At 42.5% G+C, this 15,598-nt stretch overlaps 1 protein-coding gene across 2 annotated transcripts in view; it reads right to left on the bottom strand.

The window, feature by feature from the left end:
* The window catches only part of nrsn1 (neurensin 1), a 28,189-nt gene extending 14,912 nt beyond the window's left edge, over positions 1-13,277 (bottom strand). The window contains exon 1 of one of the 2 annotated variants that reach the window (XM_039737245.1): positions 13,182-13,277. The gene's annotated coding sequence lies outside the window, so the exon portion shown is untranslated. Of the gene's footprint in view, positions 1-12,880; positions 13,140-13,181 lie in introns of those variants that run through there. The other variant, XM_039737246.1, reaches the window with a different exon arrangement.
* Positions 13,278-15,598: the final 2,321 nt, after the last annotated feature.

Genomic DNA, 15,598 nt, shown 5'->3' with positions numbered 1-15,598 from the left:
CTTTGTTCAGGAAGAGGCTCTCTAGAACATCTACTAAGCAGCTGTCCTAAGGCATTGGCAGATGGACGCTACCGGTGGCGCCATGACAAGGTGCTCAAGGCAGTTGTTGAAAGCTTGACTGCAGCCATCAAGACAAGCAAACACATCCACGGCCCTAAGAAGTCAGTTACCTTCATTAAAGCAGGAGAGCAATCCCAGGCAAAGGCAGTAACAACAGGCCTCTTCCACACAGCCTCTGACTGGCAGCTGCAGGCTGACTTGGGAAACCAACTAAAGTTCCTGCAGCAAATTATAACTACACAACTCCAGCCAGACATGATCATTACATCTGAGGCCTCAAAACAGCTGATCATGCTGGAACTGACAGTGCCCTGGGAAGAACGTATTGAGGAAGCTAGGGAGAGGAAACGTGCCAAGTACCAGGAGCTGGTACAGGAGTGCAGGGGCAGAGGCTGGAGGGTACTCTATGAGCCCATAGAAATAGGTTGCAGAGGATTTGCAGGACACTCACTCTGTAGAGTCCTCACACGGTTGGGCATAACAGGAGCGGCCAAGAAGAGGGCCATTAAATCCGCAAGTGAAGCCGCAAAGAAAGCCTCAAGGTGGCTTTGGATGAAGAGGGCCGATCCGTGGATTGCTACTGGGACACAAGTTGGGGAGTGATCAACCCCGGCTGGGTCACCTGAGCGAGGGTGTATGATGTTGCGAGACCCGAAATGCCTGGTGACCTCAGGATACAACACTGATGATGTGTCCCAGTGCATCCAGGTGATGTTTCTTATACAGTGTTTTTAAATACTAGCAAGATTTTCGCTACATATTCTACATTTATTACTGCACAGTATTTATTTTGGTAATAATTCAGTTCCATGTGTGATAAATTATAAATGGCAGTTTGCTAACAAATTCAGCAAAGTATAACATGTTTCTTACCTGTCTTGCAATTTTCAAACATTTTAAATGATAAATGAGAATGTGAAGTTTCTGTATTACAGTGTGCTGCCATGTTTACAAATATCACATGGCGGCTCCACAATCCATCATCAGGGATTGAGAGTGATGATGTAGAGGGGAGTTTTAGGCCCCGCAGGAACAACACCATTTATCTGAGTTACTTTTTGATTGGGAAGTACAAGACCTGTGAATATCATCTTCTCCATAGTCTTATTTTGTGAAACTACATTCACAGGGCCTGAATCAGATATCGGTGGGCATTCTAGCAAGAAACCTCTATGAGTGACTCTATGTTTAGGATGACAATAAATGTAGCTGAGTGGAAATATTCATTTATTAATTCAATTTTTATTCTGTTGACCAGAACAAAAAGAAAAAAAAAACATTCAAAAAGTTCCAAACAGCAAAAGCAATACAACCACAATGAAATCATAGCCTTCCGATAACTGTGACCAGAGACTTCAGAAAGAATTCAGACCCCTTCAGTTGGTGTTGCAGCCTTGTGTTCATATAAATTCATTTTTTCACACTTTAACCAACACTTAATGCCCGAGAATGACAAAACAAAAAAAGGATTGTTGGAATTTTTGCAAATTTATTACAGATAAAAACAGAAATAATACATCGACACCACTCTTCAGACTCTTTACTATGATGCATGTGATCTGACTCAGGTGCCTCCCATTTTATTGATCATCATTAAGATATTTGGAGTCCACCTGTGCTCAAGTCAATTGATTGCACATGATTAGGTTAGACACATACACACCTGTCTACACAGTTGGTCCCACTGTTGAACAAAAACCAAGCCATGAGGCCGATAGAATTGCCTACAGAGCCTAGAGACAGGATTGTGTCGAGTGAAGGTTCTGCTGAATGTTCTCAAGAGTGCAGTAACCTTCATAATTCTTATATGGAAGATGTTTGGAACAACCATGACTCTCCATTGAGTTCACCAGCCAGCAGAAAAAAGCTTTAATTAAAGTGTGTTGACCAAGAACTAGATTGTCACTCTGGCAGAGATCCAAAGAACTTGTCTGCAGATGGAAAAGATGGGAGAAACTTCCAGAAGGATAACCCTCACTGTGGCACTTCACTGATCTGGGCTTTATGACCGAGTGACCGAAAACAAGTCTCTCCTCAGTAAAAAACATCGGAAACCCTACATGGAGGACACTCAGATTACGTGAAACAACATTCTATAGTCTGATGAAGCCAAGAATGGAGCCTGAACTCCAAATGCTATGTCTGGAGGAATCCAGATATCTCTCATCACCTTCCATTCCAACAGTGAAGTATGGTGGTGGCAGCATCAACAACTAGGAAACTATTCAAGTTTCAGAGAAGGTTGAAAGGAGCAAAGTACAGAGACATCTTTAATAGAAAGCCTGCTCTACAGCACACTGGACCTCAGACTGGGTCAAAGGTTCACCTTCCAATAGGACAATGACCCTAAGCACTAAGCAAAGACAACACAGGAGTGGATTCGAGAAAATGTCCTTGAGGGGCCCAGCCAGAGCCTGGACTTCAACCTGGAGAGACCTGAAAGTAGCTGACCACCAAAGGTCTCCACCCAACCTGACAGAGCTTGAGAGGATCTGCAGAGAAGAATGGAAGAAGCCCACCAAATCCAGATGTGTGAAGTTGGTCATATCATATCCAAGAAGACCCTAGGCTAGAACTGTACAGACTGCATCTCCGTTGTTAGTCATTAGCACTAAAACAAAAGTAACATGATAGTTAGGATTTGTTACTAACCCTCACCTATTCTGCTTCTCTTCTCGGTACTCCAATGTGGCCCTCCATGCAACGGCCCACCTGCCAAGTTGTTCTGCCTGCCTAAGGTAAAGTCATCCCTAATGGAAGATCATAGGACTAGTCAGGTAGAGGGGTCCTTTCATCGGATTGGCTGGCCCAGCGCTGACTCAGTGGTGAAATGGCCAATAGGGGGAGGCAGCTTGATGGACAAATCCAAATCATATTATGTGGTATCATCTACTGTTGAATTCTGCTCTGTACTTGTAATATTTTTATTGTATTATTATATTGCATTGAGGATTACTTGTGTTCTGTTCTGTGTATTGTATTGTATTGACCCCCTTCTTTTTGACACCCACTGCACACCCCACCTACCTGGAAAGGGGTCTCTCTTTGAACTGCCTTTCCTAAGGTTTCTACCGTTTTTTTCTCTGCAAGGGTTTTATTTTGGGAGTTTTTTCTCATCTTCTTAGAGAGTCAAGACTGGGGGGCTGTCAAAAGGCAGGGCCTGTTAAAGCCCATTGTTGCACTTCTTGTGTGATTTTGGGCTACACAAAAATAAATTGTATTGTAATTACTGCAAAAGGGGCTTCAACAAGGTATTGAATAAAGATTATGAATACTCGTCTGAATGAAATATTTCAGTTTTTTATTTTTAATGAATCTGCAAAAAATTCCTTAAATCCTGCTTTTGCTTTCTCATTTTGGGTTATTGAATGTTGTTTGATGAGGGAGAAAATTACTTGAAATGACTTTTAGCATAAGGCTGCAAAGTAGCAAAATGTGTAAAAAAAAGTGAAGGAGTCGGAATACCTTCTGAAGGTGCTATTTAATTCCCACCTCCCTGATCCCCGCAACCATAAAACAAAAACAACAAAACCTCTTCAATAAAGGCCAAGTCCCCCAATCACAGCACCCTGGAGTTTCAAATGAGGTGAACTGAGGACACAAGAAAGGAAATTGAACGTGCTAAGAAAAGGAACAAATAAAGACTAATAATGAGGAATTAGAAAAATATTGAATTTTAGGGCTGCGGTGAGCTGGCACCCTGCCCGGGGTTTGTTTCCTGCCTTGCGCCCTGTGTTGGCTGGGATTGGGTCCAGCAGACCCCCGTGAGCCTGTACTTAGGATAGGATATAACACAAAGTCACAGACCAAGTGATTTAGGTGATGAATTATTAACACTTGTAATGTGCATTTCCAAGTGAAACAAGCAAAAATTGAATAAAACCCAATAATGAAGAGCAGTGGCATCCCTTCCTATAAGTATATCACGCCCTGAGCGGAGGACCGATTGGTGGGGTGGTCTGCCTAATGGTGTTATTGCTGTTTCAGGAATTGTTAAATTAATGCCGCCTACAGTCACCTGTTGTGATCACCTTCCATTAATGAGCAGGGAGCAGAGAGACAGCAGTCAGGAGCACAGGAAAGAAAATAAAAACAAAATCATGAAGAAGCAACTCGTGCTGCACTTGCAGGTGTGTTTTGAAATTAAAATTTGTCAAACTTCTGTTCAACTTGTTAAAGTTACATCAGTCACAACTACACTAAAGCAACAATGGAGCAAGCACGGCATTCTGTGTAATAGTTTTGATATCAAGTGCTTAACAGATATTATCCAGTGCCCAGTGTCCATGCAGACCTCAGCACCTACAGATATCGTTAAAAGTTAAGTCGGGATATGAAGTGCTCAGTGTTGTTGTACCAAAGACACGTTTGGAAATTTCAACAATATGTGGGCTCTCTTGCTTGCTAGTTAGTGGATGGATGAATTGTGTTAATTGCACCTAGCAACCTTGACATCCAAAAAGAGCAATTAGCTCACATTATCATAATCTGTGCGTCTGGGGGCCATCTTCATGACTCTGGAGAGGTAAACACTTCCACCCCAGGAGGACAAGGGGCACTAATGGTAACAATCTCTTTTCTGTTTTCTGTAGGATAGGACAACGCCCTGGTGAAGCCCCAGCCCGTATGGTCCAGACGATATAAAAGGTGCCTGACCCAAGAAGGTGGAGTCTCATTTGGACCCTCACCTAACTGGAGGACAGAGGAAATCCAAAAAAGAGCAATTAGCTCAGATTATCACAATCTGTGCATTTGGGGACCATCTTTATGACTCTGGAGAGATAAGCACTTCCGCTCCAGTGGGAGAAGGGGCACTAACGGTAACAATCCATTTTCTGTTTCCTGTAGGATAGGACAACGCCCTGGTGGAGCTCCGCCCCATATGGTCCAGACGATATAAAAGGTGCTCCACCACCAGAAGGAGGAGTCTCATCTGGGCCTTAACCTAACAGGAGGACAGAGGACATCCAAAAAGAGCAGTTAGCTCAGATTGTTACACATGTGCACTGAGAGACCATCTTCCTGGCTCTGGAGATGTAAGCACATTCATGCCGGGATGAAAGGGGGCACTAATAGTAACATTCTCTGCTCCTTTTCCCGTAGCACAGGACAACGCCCCAGTGAATCCCCACCCCTTATAGTCCAGACGATGTAAAAGGTGCTCCACCCCCAGAAGGAGGAGTCTCATTTGGGCCTTAACCTAACAGGAGCACAGAGGACATTCAAAAAGATCAGTTAGCTCAGATTGTCACACATGTGTAGCTAGGAACCATCTTTGTGGCTCTGCTAATGGCAAACATTCTCTTCTTTTCCTGAAGCACAGGACAACACCCTGGTGAAGCCCCACACCGTATGGTCCAGACTATATTAGTTGCCTGACCCAAGAAGGAGGAGTCTCATTTGGACCCTCACCTAGCAGGAGGTCAGAGGAAATCCAAAAAAGAGCAATTAGATCAGATTATCACAATCTGTGCATCTGGGGGCCATATTCATGACTCTAGAGAGATAAGCACTTCCACCCCAGTGGGAGAAGGGGCACTAATGGTAACAATCTATTTTCCATTTCCTGTAGGATAGGACAACGCCCCAGTGAAGCCCCGCCCCGTATAGTCCAGATGATGTCTCATTTGGACCTTAACCAAACAGGAGCACAGAGGACATTCAAAAAGATCAGTTAGCTCAGATTGTCACACATGTGTAGCTAGGAACCATCTTTGTGGCTCTGGTAATGGCAAACATTCTCTTCTCCTTTTCCAGAAGCACAGGACAACGCCCCACTGAAGCCCCACACCGAATGGTCCAGATGATATAAAAGATGCCTGACCCAAGAAGGTGGAGTCTCATTTGGACCCTAGCCTAAGAGGAGGTCGGAGCTCCAATGCATTCCAGTTCTTTACGAAGCCCTGACTGTTCGCTTGCCCCTAGTGACTAATTTACTTAAGTTGGTCCAGTCGGCACCCCAACCCTTTTTCCTACCTACTTTGGTCTGCTTACTCGGCTGCATTTACAAGATGAACTTCAAATGATGGTTAATATTTTTGGCCGCTGACATTACTTGATGTAGTTGAGTTTGTATTGCTATCTACTGTCATTGGAAGGACAAAATGAAGTTTAGAAGAAGATTCCCCTTAGAGCCCCAAGTTTGGCTGGGGGCAGCACTGCTAGACAGTAATCAATCCAGAGGGAATTCCAACTTGAACCGAACAGAAAAACAAATGATAGACTGAAGACCAAATGGTCAAAACTTGAATACACTCCCAGAACACATGGAAGAAGATACAAAAAACATCAAGTGAACCAGAAATGACTCAAAGGATCAGAAACCAGACCCAGAGACAGAGGAGAGCTGTTTTGAACATGACAAGAACATCCAAACTCCAAACTTCCTATGATTTAGATAGGAATATAAGTAACAAGATAGTTACGTTTGCAGATGATACCAAGATAGGTGGATTAGCAGATAACTTGGAATTCGTTATATCATTACAGAAGGACTTGGATAGCATACAGGCTTGGGCAGATTTGTGGCAGATGAAATTTAATATCAGTAAATGTAAAGTATTAAATATAGGAAGTATAGGTTTGAATACACAATGGGCGGTCGGAAAATCGAGAGTACACCTTATGAGAAGGATTTAGGAGTCGCAGTGGACTCTAAGCTATCGACTTCCAGACAGTGTTCAGAAGCCATTAAGAAGGCTAACAGAATGTCAGGTCATATAGCGCCTTGATGTGTGGAGTACAAGTCACAGGAGGTTCTGCTCAACCTTTATAACACACTTCTAAGGCCTCATCTGGAGTTCTGTGTGCAGTTTTGGTCTCCAGGTTACAAAAAGGACATAGCAGTGCTAAAAAAGGTCCAGAGAAGAGCGACTAGGCTGATTCAGGAGCTACAGGGGTTGAATTATGAGGGAAGATTAAAAGAGGTGAGCCTTTACAGTTTAAGCACAAGAAGATTAAGAGGTGACCTGATTGAAGTGTTTAAAATTATGTAGGGAATTAGTCCAGTGGATCGAGACTTTTATTTTAAAATGAGTTTATCAAGAAAACGGGGACACAGTTGGAAACTTAAGGGTAAATTTCACACAAACAGGAAGTTTTTCTTTACACAAAGAACAATAGACACTTGGAATAATTTACCAAGTAGTGTGGTGGGCAGTAAGACATTAGGGACTTTCAAAACTCGACATGATGTTTTTTTGGAAGAAACAAGTAGATAGTACTGGCGAGCTTTGTTGAGCTGAATGGCCTGTTCTCATCCAGAGTGTTCTAATGTTCTAATTCAAAGGAGGCATGAAGGCAAGGTTCAGCATTACTAATAAGTGGCAACATAACCTTTTACTGCCCAATGTGTCAACTTGGAATTTCTAATTAAACAAAATGTGAATTTCATTTTAAGCGACTGAGCAAACTGTAAGGTATATGCTAAAGTATTTGATATATAATAGTTTTGGCCACTGGGGTAATGCAGAACCCCCACTTCCCCAAGCCTCAAACACAATTGGATTCAAAACTCAACCTTTTTATTAACAAAAACACCTTGGACAAGTTTCTGCTTTTAAACAGCACAACCACAGAAACAAATCTGAGTCTTTTTATCCTCCTCCACTCTCCTCCCAACTCCCATTCCCCAAATGAATGTAAGGGTGGCTTTTTTTATGTAAGACCTGGGAGTGGTTCGGATGTCAGGACTCTGCATGGGGGAAAACACCTTCTGGGTTAGTCGTAAGCCTTCCCTGCAGCACCCCCGGGTGGCACACACTGATCCCAGCGTGACTGCCACCATGGAACTACAATTCCCAGAAATCCCTGTGTGTATGTATTGATATATGCCACCCAACGCACCAGGGGTGCACAGAGTTTTGGAAGGCTATATCCCCATGTCCATCCACCACTTTGGCCTCCTGAATGGGCAAGAGTCTTTTGTCGAACCTCACCAGGGTTCCAGTCCATCCATGTTGGCATGGCATGCCCACCTCATGGCTTAGACAGGGAACGCCTTGCCTATGACCACCCATTACACTGGCTTCCCGGCCAGGCAAGGTAGCAGGGTCCATCCCAGCCGGGACACCAATCCATCCATGCCGTCCATCACATAGGTTAAGGTAAGAAAGCAAACATTAGTGTGTGTTTCAAATGTTGACCCTTTTGTCTTTGCTGGCTGAAATGCAAGTGTCCCATTCACCATCAACACTAATTCTACGATAAGGATCAATTTCTCCATTCTCACATAACTATTCTTGAAATTATTAGCATACTCCTCATCATCTTAAGATGTTTCTGATTCCATTTCTTCCAAAAAAATGATTTTGTTCTTTTATAACAGCTTCCTCTCATCCTTGTATTGTTGCATTGCAATCTCTCATTGCAAGGCTCTTGAAATGTAAAGGTGGCATTATAATGATAGTACAGACAGATCTTCGACAAATGCAGTGCATATGTCTCTTTTACACGCTACATGTGTTTGGTATGGGATTCATAAAAGAAGTGTTCATGTTTGTGATGTGCCATTTGTGGCCATGACAAATTGAAATGCATTTTATAAGCACAAATGTTGGTAACGTGCCATCTGCTGGAATGACAGATGCAATACATTTCATGGGCACAAATGTCTGTGATGTGCCGTCTGTTGGAATGACAAATGCAATACATATTTCTCTGTTATATGCCATTTGGTATTGGGTCCATAAAAGCAGTATTAATGTTTGTGATTTGCCACCTGTTGGAATGTCAAATGCAACACACATTTAGGCACAAATGTTTGTGATGTGCCATCTGTTGGAATGACAAATGTAATGTATTTTATAGGCACAAATGTTTGTGATGCACCACCTGTTGGAATGAAAAATGCAACACATTCCATTGGCACAAATGTAATGGGTCTGCTAAATGCCATTCAGTATGGGAATTACTAGAGCAGTGTTAATGTTTGTGATTTGCCATCTGTTGGAATGTCAAATGCAATGCACTTTTAGGCACAAATGTTTGTGATGTGCCATCTGTTGGAATGACAAGTGCAATGCATTTTATGAACACACATGTTTGTGATGTGCCATTTGTTGGAATGACAGAGACATAGCAACTGGACAAACACACAAATACACAGACACATAGGCACTTATCCTTTTATTAAGGTGGATTTTAAAACAAAGCCTGATATCAAACGAGCTAATGTTCATGCTGCTTAGGTAAGTTATGACTTTTCTATTATTCCAATGAGGTAAATTGCACCTAATTACGAACAAAAAATGTCTACAAATATTGATGGGAGTTTAGGGATTTAGGAATTATACCCTTCACATTTGCAGCATTTTATTAAGCATCTGAGTAATTTATTCTGATTCCATTTGTGAAATGGAGTAATGAACACTTCTGAAAACAGTGAACAGGAGGCTAAGGCAGTTGGGGGCCTTCAAAGCTGTTGTCAGAGTGTTTGGTTTATCACAGTGTACTTATTCTATAGCGTACACTTTTAAATAGATATATAACAAAAACCAACTGTTGTGATTATATGACTGACAAAACATGTGTGGACCTAAACTCATAATTAGATGATAACGAGTGCACTGAAAAAGAGAAGGCAAACTACTCATTAAAACTAATGACTGAATACAAATGACTCAGTTGACTCCTAACTACTCTTAACAATGTGTAATTTAACACAGATGTGTATTGACTGCTGCAGACTGAATAGTTAAAACACACAAATGGGGTGTTTGGGTCTTCTTGCGCAGGCATCGTGGCCAAATGGGGTGAGACCCCTGGACTGCAGAGTGTGATAATGCTGGATCAGAAAGCTCCGTTGACTCATGCAGAGACCTTAAGTAGCCGAGGTGGGCACATGACACTCCACTTTTCAAGTCACTACATTGGCACCCTGAAACAGCACATACATTTGTTTAGTTCATATCCTTGATGCTTGCCTACAGAGTAGTCAATGGGTCAGCACCTACTGTATATACTGTATACTCTGTGGGGGTCCTATGCTCCCTCTTGCCCACCTGATGAACAACCTCTGGTGATGCCACCTCTGCCTGGTATCAAATCTCAATCCAGGCTCTTTTCCTGTGTAGCTCTAAGCTGGTGGAATGAGTTGCCCATGTAGCACCATTTGAAAATCAACCTCCCACAATCAGTTTAAGAAGTATTGGAAGACTCTCGTGGTTGGTGAATTTCTGTCCAACTGATATTCAGTTATATAAATTGTAACACGCTTGTATTTTGTTCTGAGTTCTTCACTTGTGATGACCCATTTTATTAACTTATGTTACACTTGTTCCCAAGCAGTCCTCCAGACTGATGTTTACTCGATTATATAGACCACTTTCGCAAGTCCCTTTGGATAAAAGCGTCTGCTAAGCAAATAAATGCAAATGTAAATGTTTAAGCCCCTAGTGCTCCAGATGTGCAATTACACTGGAGTGCGCAGTGGCTAAAAAGATCAGATCAATAAATGTATACATGGATGCCAATCAAACAATCAACGTGGAGTATTTGGACAAATGCCTTTCTCACAGCAATGAACGAAGAGATCACAGACAAACGGTAATACTTTAAAAATATAACATACGAGATAACAAAACATTCAACACTCAGAACGGAAAAAAAGAGCAAGACATCTCGTTTTTCTCACGGAAGATTGAAATCTTGTATAATTTACAAAAAGTTCAGAACAGTGCATTCTTCTTATAAAGATATGGTTTTATATGATCAGCTACGTAAATAATAACCCGATGAGTCATCCGAGTCGATTCAGGCAAAGACAGCAACGAATGTGCGGCCCGAGGCGAATGACGTCTCATGTTGTATTTCTCCCTGCGAGAACGGAGCAAAGCTGCTCGTACCGAATTCTAATTAAATTGGTGCTTGCTAGAGTTGGCTCCAGCTTCCCTGCGACCCTGCTCAGGATAAGCGGGCTGGATGGATGGATGGATGAATGAATTTTTTGGGTGGTGGGGGTATACCCTCATGCTATTAAATCCGAGACATGCCACTCGACAGATTATGGATTGCTGGCTGGTTGGGAACGATATCGTGAATTCTTATTACCAGTTCAGCACCCCCATGTACACTTTAATGCGAAAACAGAAAACTATATATAAAAACAACGACTCGGTTGACTCCTAACTCTTAACAATGTGTAATTTAACACAGATCTGTATTGACTGCTGTAGACTGAATACTTAAAACACCTATAGCATGGATTGTAAAAGCGTCCCCGTGGGGTCTGCACGTTCTCATCCTCTGAACATTCGGTGCTTCTTCTACACAACACAAATCGCGCGATTCACCCGATAGTGGGAGGATACGAGTGTGGGCTCAGATGGATCGCCGCCCGTCCGAGCTGCCTCCTGTCCTTATAAATACCGAGTATACTGTCTAGAACCAAGCGGAAAATAAAAACCTTGGTCTAGGAAACGAATAGACGAAATTTAGGGCATTGCCTGGGATTCTCATTTAAAAGGGCACTTGTAGACACTTCTTTGAGAAATCACCTCGAAACCGCCACATATGAAATAGTAAGGGTAGGTGCGGGAAGTACAGTTATCGCCTCACAGTACGGCTCAATCCCCAGTGCTGGAATGGATGCTCTCGGTGCCCTTGTGTAAACGTGGGGTTTTCATAATATCCGTTTCCTGTCAAGTGATGTACCGGCGCCGGTCCTTGTCTGTGTGGATTGTACCCGACATCCCGCGATTTTAGGAAATGGATGGCTGGATGGACACCAGTGAGCTCAGAATGAACTAATATTGCATTCAGAAGCTCTGACGGAGAGCTCGATTTGCAAAGTACGGGCATCATCATGTTTGGGGCTTGCTCGTGCTCCACGCCCAGTGACAGCAGGGTGGGCTGTGACTCCACTCGACCCTATAAACGAAGAAGTGGATATAAGCGTACAGAATCATGCTGATTTAACACAGGCGATTTTTGCTACAAGTGCCTGCAATAATTAATCCTTTGATTGTTAATTTCTGGCATTCTGAAGAACGATTTAAACACGATTAGTTAATCTTCGTAATCAACAATGCCCCAATGTGAAATACCGATTTGTGATGTTCACCTGCAGACGACCTTTGATGAAAAGCTGCAAAGCGTTACGATTACAACGAGCGCGATTTACATTTCGCACTAGTGGAAAACGTTGTTTTAATAAAGTTGTATGTTATTTCCTAGATTCACCAATACCTTTCGTCCTCCTTTTAAATCGGGTTACATTTTCTGAATAAGAACCCACAACGTGTATTGTAACACGTTACTTGTGTCCAGCAAGAAGGGACATTTATAAATCTCAGGTCACTGTGTGTAATATGTATTACGAAGCGCAGTTACCTGAGACGTAAGGAAAGAAAGCTTGGGGTGTGACAACATAGCCAAACCCGACCGAACTGTAAGGTGACTTAGGTCAGCGCTCAAACTGGGTATTGAAATGTCTTAACCGCTTGCTCACATAATCCGTGACGAAAGAGACGAGCGCGAGCAGTGCTTAGTTTTGTTAGGATGGGAATTCGAATATCTATCTATCTATCTATGATAGAGAGAGAGAGAGAGAGAGAGAGAGAGAGAGAGAGAGAGAGAGAGAGAGAAATAGGCGAGCGATCAAAATAACAATCACAATCATAATAAAAAATCACAATACAATGTAACAAAGATTTAGTCGGAAGGGAGACGCAATGTAATAGCATAAGCAACCAAGAAGTCTAACGTACGAGTTCTACAATAACATTACCAAAGTTTGAAATAAAATCCCAGTGAATTACCCGCTTCGCAGAGTACGCGTAAAGGTTAGAAATGAAGGCACACACACAGCAAAGCCACATACCTGAGCAGTGAAAACATCAGCTTTATGGCATTTTATGGTTTGCAGCACCACGTCTACAATGCATCCGAAGCCTGTTTTTTTAAGCCGGTGTCGAAGTCGGGAGCATCCTCTCTGTAACCTTCTCTTTACATGCCCGCTACCCGTGACGTATCGTCCTTGCGTAGCTTAAACAAACAGCCGTCTTTCCAAAACAAATTCAGCACTAGCTGATGCACCACACGTCCGCGTGAATTGCATGCTACAATAGGAAAATGATTGATATGAAAGGGTAAAGAAAGAAGATGTAAATATTTCTATATACCTGTCATAACCAGACTGTTGCCTGGAGAGTGATCGCTGCTGCAGCTCTCTCACTTCGGTCCCATCACTCTGAGTGCCGCGCTCTCTCATTCGATGAATAACATTCACCGATTCACAGCGCCGAGTGCGCAGGCGCGCAGAATCCACTGGACGCGAGGCGTGGGTGGCAGTACAATCAGCCCTCTGTGGAGTTTCAGACTTTCGTCAACTTCTGTATTGCAAAACATTGTGCGTCCTTGAGACTTTCAAAAGGAACGGCCTCCTTTGATTTCACTCTCCTTTCGGATGCCTGCTTCAGTTTCTTTCACTTATGACAGTCCGCGTGGGTGTGTCTAGAATTCGTTTTAATGAATACACCGACATACAATAAGCGCACGCGGAGGATTAAAAAAACACTTTAAAACTCACGACCTTCCACCTCGATCTTTATGTTATGGCTACTCTTAAATGTGGCAGTCATTTTGGGAATCGGTGCCTTCAAGCGTTTACAGAACAGGTGCACGCGCTATAGAAGATGAGACCGTGCTGGAAAGATTAAAGAGCGTAAAAGAATTTTCGGTTACTTCACAGATGCGGTTTTTCTTAAATGTAATGCCTTTATACAACATAGTAAAGATTGAGAGGGATCAGATCAATGCAGCTGCACTCTTTTATTGGTGATCACAAAATTTTAGACTTATTTTCTGGAGTGCTAATCTTCTGATGACATGACTTGTTTTTTATGTAGCCTACTGGTGACATTATGCAAACTCACTAGATGACTTGTTCAGAATTATACTGGCAGCACACTATTTCAGCAGTAAGTAGGATACGAGTCCAGTAGGTTGCGGACTCATATTACAACCTCAATGAGTTTTGGGGTCATCAAGGATTGGATTATGTCTATACTGGTATACAGTACCTAAGTATTGACCTTGGAAGTTTTATTGTTACACAGCATTGAAATGAAGCAAATTTAATTGGACTTTATGAACTTTTTTTGCAGAAAAAGTGAAAGTGAAAACAGATCTCTGCAAAGTGGTCTAAAATAATTGCAAGAATAAAACACAAAATATTGAATTGAATAAATATTCACCTCTTCTAAAGACGTCTAGTGTAACACCAGCTCTTGTTATCTATATAAGTTCTCAGATGATTCCTTCATCATAGGCTGTATTAATAATGAAGACAAGTTGGAGTGCAGGAGGCTTGTGGAGAACATTATCTTGCAGTGCAGGGAGAACCACCTGAAGTTCAACATCAGCAAGACAAAAGAGATGGTGGTGGATGTTTGGCATGTCTAGGAGCCCCTGAGACCAGTGATTGGAAGTGGAGATTGTGCACAGTTATAAGTACCCGAGGGTCCTTATGAACAGCAAACTGGACTGTTCTTACAACACAATGGTGCTGTACAAGAAGGGACAGAGCAGACTGCACATTCTGAGGAGACTCAGGTCCTTCTGATGTGTGCAGCAAGCTACTGGAAACATTTTGGCAGTCTGTTGTACCCAGTGCATTGTTGTATGCTGTGCTCTCCTGGGCAAGTAACCTGAGTTAAGGTGATGCAGAATGGCTGAAGAAACTTATCAGAAAAGCCAGATCCATCATAGCTCTGACACTGGACACTCTGGAGGCTGCTGTGGAAAAGTGGATTTGTGGTAAAATATGTTGAACAATTCTGCCCATCCCCTTCAGAGGGTGTTGTCTTGGAGTACTTTTATCCACAGGCTCATTCTCTTATGGTGCAATAAGAAGTGCCCCTGGGGTTCTTTTCTGCCTGCTGCCATTAATTCAATGTTTCTTTGCAATGCCCCGTCTTTCACTCTAAGCAGGAATGATAGGAATTTAGTGCCACTTCAACTCACTACCGTTATTTTAGCATAATATATATTGTATTCTGTTTTTATTCTATTGTTTTATATTGTACTTTGAGTTGATATCTGTTTTCAATGTGTTTGCTGCACCATGCACTTGAATTTCCCCTTGGGGATTACTAAAATGTATCTAATCTAATCTAATCTAGCTCAGTATTTAATAGATGCACCATTGCCGGCCATGACAGCCTTAAGTCTGTGTGCTCAGTTCTCTCTCTTTGTCTTCCATTTTTGCATATCTGGACTCTGCCGTTCCCACTTCTTCTTTGTAAGACTGCTCAAGGTCTCTCAGGTGTCATGGTGATCGTGAGTGAACAGCCTGTGTCATATCCAGCCACAAATTCTCAATTGGATTGAGATGTGCACTCAGACTTGGCCACCCCAGGACATTAATTTTGCTGTTTTTAAGCCACTGCTTTGTAGTTTTGGCTTCTGCTCGGGGTTGATGTCTTGGTAGAACACAACAGTTTCTTGCAGGCTGCATTAGGTTTTCCTCCCATATTTTGCTATGTTCCTTTTCCCCTCACAAGCCTTCCACAGCCTGCTGCACCAAAGCGTCTCCTCA

The sequence above is a fragment of the Polypterus senegalus genome, chromosome 15, assembly GCF_016835505.1.
Source record: "Polypterus senegalus isolate Bchr_013 chromosome 15, ASM1683550v1, whole genome shotgun sequence".
NCBI lineage: Eukaryota > Metazoa > Chordata > Cladistia > Polypteriformes > Polypteridae > Polypterus > Polypterus senegalus.
The sequence above is the reverse complement of the archived record's forward strand: the minus strand, read 5'-3'. Positions and strand labels throughout refer to the sequence as shown.